Source organism: Oratosquilla oratoria, chromosome 22, assembly GCF_046742065.1.
Source record: "Oratosquilla oratoria isolate Oo_2021 chromosome 22, ASM4674206v1, whole genome shotgun sequence".
NCBI classification, from domain to species: domain Eukaryota; kingdom Metazoa; phylum Arthropoda; class Malacostraca; order Stomatopoda; family Squillidae; genus Oratosquilla; species Oratosquilla oratoria.
The window spans coordinates 6,354,817-6,359,372 of NC_134798.1; positions in this window are offsets into that span (position 1 = coordinate 6,354,817).

Here is a 4,556-nt window from a genome sequence, read left to right on the forward strand (position 1 = left end):
CTTATTATTTTTTGGTTTTGCTAGAATGCAGGATAGCTTAGATTTCTGTGTGTGTGTGTGTGTGTGTGTGTGTGTGTGTGTGTGTGTGTGTGTGTGTGTGTGTGTGTGTGTGTGTGTGTGTGTGTGTGTGAGTGTGTGTGCGTGCGTGCGCGCACGCGCCTGTGTTAATGCATTGTGCATGTGTCTCCGTGTTCATTAAAGATTAAAGAACAGTGCGTACTCGCATGCTAGGGTGAAACGTCTAGTAATGCAATTCCGAATTCCCTTTTCATTATCCTTGAACTCTTGAATGCTCTTCGTTCACAATGTCTCCTCGGGTAAGCCCTGTTTAGGAAGAAAAACAAAAATGTCCTTTTTATCCATACAATCTTTTCCACTTCAAATCTGTTCCCTTTTTAGTCAAACCCACTTTATCTGAAGCCCTTCTATCTACGAATACCTTCTTCTTACGAGTAGAATATCTATTCAATGTGATGGGTCTGCCTCTACCCGCCCTTTTTTCCTTCATTGTAGGTCCGAGAAGTCACAGAGTTTTAATGTCTGTACATAGCATCCACGAGGAGATAAGATGAGAGGGAAACAAGGGAGGTGGATGGGAGTGGATTGGGTGGGAGTGGATGCGGGCCTTTGGCTTGGATACCCCCCTCATAATGAGGAAGAAACCCGTGGTATGTAGATAGATGGAATTAAACTCTTCTGCTGGGATTCGAACCCTTGCCTGAGCGGCTTGCGTCTTTACAAGACAAGGACCGTACCACTACGCCATCCTGATCCTACAAAACCTATAAGGGTCAGGATGGCGTAGTGGTACGGTCCTTGTCTTGTAAAGACGCAAGCCGCTCAGGCAAGGGTTCGAATCCCAGCAGAAGAGTTTAATTCCAAATGTCAATTGACACAAACATGTAGATAGATAGTATTTGGCAAGCTTCGTGTATTCGTCTCGTTATCACTACATTGAATATTTTCAGTGTTCCTTTCATTTTAGTATGTTATTGTATGAGAATGGAGATACAATCCTTTGAGGAGAGAGGTTCCCGTCAACTAACTAAAATCGTCTTCTACTAACCAGGAGAACTAAGAAGACGACAATCGAAAACGGGTTCAGGTCATGGTAGGTAGGTAGAGCAGCCAGTTGCTTCGGGTCTGTCTGTCTGTCTGTCTGTCTGTCTGTCTGTCTGTCTGTCTGTCTCTCTGTCTGTCTACAACTGCCTGTCTGTCTGTCTGTATGTCTGTATATCTGTCTGTCTGTCTGTCTGTCTGTCTGTCTGTCTGTCTGTCTGTCTGTCTGTCTGTCTGTCTGTCTGTCTGTCTGTCTACAACTGCCTGCCTGTCTGTCTGTCTGTCTGTCTGTCTGATGCCTCTGTCTGTCTATAAATGTCTGTGTGTATGTATCTGTCTTCTTGTCTGTCAGTACAAGTATCGGTAACATTACCAGTACCACTACTAGTATCATCACCAGTACCAGTACAGTACCGGGAGGTTGAGGTCAAGCTGCAGCAATGCAGCTCCGCATTACAGAGTACAGGTAACCCTTGACCCTGATCACCTCGTCCTTCTCAAACGAGTCGCCGAGGACAACCCCCAAGTCCTCGATAAACCAGAGAATGAGAAGTTCAGCTCTTCTTCCTCCTCCTTATCATCATCATCATTCTAATCGTCGTCGTCGTCCCTTATTCTTCCTTCTCCATCACCGCACTCCTTATCTGTAGTAGGGTGGCAAATTAAAAGTATATTAACAATGGTTAATTAATGTATTAAGTCACAATTCGATCAATCTACACGAAATACAGAAACGTGTACCTTCAAAGTTACGACAAAACTGGCGACAAGCTCGGTTTGGCGGGAAAACTTACACCAGAGCGCGCGGACCGAACACTTGGCTCCCCCATACATTGCACATAAAGTTACATACAATACAATAATCAACACTACAATCAATAATGAAATTGATGCCCAACAATACAACCTATAATTGATAATACAATGGAGAAATATACAACTCCCAATAGAGCAGTACGTATGATACACAACACAATACACATAATACACAACAAAACGGTACAAAACTACAACAGTACCACAACATCACATATCCCTTATCCTTCCTCCTCATCCTCCTCTTCCTCCACCACCAACATTCTCCTTATCCCTTATCCCTTATCCTTCCTCCTCTTCCTCCTCCCATCCAAAATTTCATCATCATCATCATCATCATCATCATCATCATCATCATCATCATCATCATCATCATCATCATCATCATCATCATCATCATCATCATCATCATCATCATCATCATCACCTACCCTCTTCCTCTTCCTCCTTTTCCTCCCCATCTTGCACCTTCTCCTCTTTCTCGTCCTCCTCCTCTTCTTCCATTTCTATTTCCTCTTTATCTTCCCCATCTTCCTCTACCCTATATCTTCGTTTACAACTTACTTTCCTCCATCTCTTGTTCCTCTTCCTTATTTCTCCTCCTCTTTCCTCCTATCCATCTGTGTGAAGAGATAGCGACAGCATATATGATGCTCAACCAGTCTGGTCTGATAGGATTGTCTGGTGAAGCAGACTTGGAACAGAGGTTACTACAAGCCGAGCGGAGAGAAGTACGGTAGCTCGATAGAATAAAGCTCTCTGGGTACTTTGAGTTCGTTTGGAGCTTCAAGCGATTGGAAATTGGATATTGCAAGTTGAGCTTCAGGTTTCTGAAAACTTGTAACCCAATTTGGCCGAAGAATTCCTCCTTTGAGCCACCTTACCTCTTCTCTGGTTTGGCTAAATTAGGATGTACTTTTTTCTATATATTAATCTCGTCTTTCATTTTTCCCGTCCAAAGTATTATAACATTTTAACATAATTTTTTGAATGGTGTAATTTTGTATGGAAAGGGGAAATCAATGTATAAATGTACAAAGTTTATTCATATTTATTCAAAATGTTCTCATACAAATTCGATATGACGTCACGAAAATATTAGTTGATGAAATTTTGTCACTGTTAAGCCCCGCCCCATCACACGCGAATAGATTTTCATATTAATATTTGGGGACGATAATAATTAACACTTTCCTTCAGTACTATTTAACTGTGTTCAAAAGACAATAACCCCAAAAGAATCTATATATTTATTTACGTAATATACCTATATAGTATCTATGACAATGATTTAATGTAATATTGTGAAACAACAAAACTGTTTCTACACAAAATGAGATTAAAGAAGAAATTTGGTGAAGATCAAGGCCACCGTGGATATCCCATTTTCTTTCCTCTTCGGTTACGCTTTTGGAAGGAAAGAAAAAGAAAGAAGAGAAGATAAAGATAGGGTGAAATGAAGCAAAAGAGAAAAATGCGAGATGATTAGGATGAGGCAAGAAGTATAAAGGAACCCAATTACGTGCCCAAGAAGGAAAGAAAAGAAAATCGAAAAAAGTGAAGAAATCTTACTAAGAACGGCCCTCCCTTTTTGAAGAAAATCAAGAACAAGCGAGAATTTGGATCCTCCCTTCCCCCCACTTTCCCTTCCTTTAAAACAAAATAAGATACCTTTGGGCTATTGAATTTAGGTGAAAACCTTGAAGTTTGGCAGAAGCTTTGATGTCGTGATTGGAATCAATACGACATGGGGAGCTCTTGTTATGAGGAATGCACAGACAGATTCGTTTTGGGGGAATTATCATGTTCAAATACATTCTGCTTTGAGGCACAGATACTCACCAAACCGCGCAATTGAGGCCTTTGTCCAGAACTTTTACTCCACAATTTTATTCGTTCCACATCAAGGGGGACTTTATCATGTTTCAAAGCCAAAGAATAAAGCGTAAGTTTATGAGCATGTATATATATTTGGATGATGGAGAACGTAAACACAGGGGAAGGCTCGGAACCCTAAACACTCTAACGTTTCGTTCGGAATAAAATTGGAAGGTGTGAAATAATAACAAATCTTTCAGATAGGAGATTATCGAATACTGAAATTCAAGCTCTATCGCTAGGACTTAAATTCGACACTGGTATTAACACAAGGGGATTCACAGATTTTATTAAGAGAAACTATAGATGGAGTGACAACGATATTGAAAAAGGATTCAAACAGGGGATTGTTACATGTTACCAAGCGTTAGCCATTAAAAACGAATGCGTCATCCCCAGAAGATTCAAGAAAGCTTTAATAAATCTAGGCTTAGACAAAGACATAGTGATCACCAATGCAGATAAAGGAGGTGGTATCGTGATCTTATCAAAAGAGGACTATATCAGTAAAATGTTAGAGCTCTTAGATGACGACAATACTTATCGCAAAAAACATATAGGTTTACATAAGAACATAAGAACATAAGAAATAAAGGAGACTGCAAAAGACCATAAGGCCTACACTAGGCAGCTCCGTATCCATCACCACCTGTCGTCCCCATCCATAAAGTTGTCTAATCGTTTTTTAAAACAACTGATAGTTTCAGCGCTTACTACGTAACGAATGAAGCAGATAAATTCAAAAAACATGCCAAAAAATTCTTAATAAAACTGAAAAAGGAAAGAAATTAATGAGACTTCTG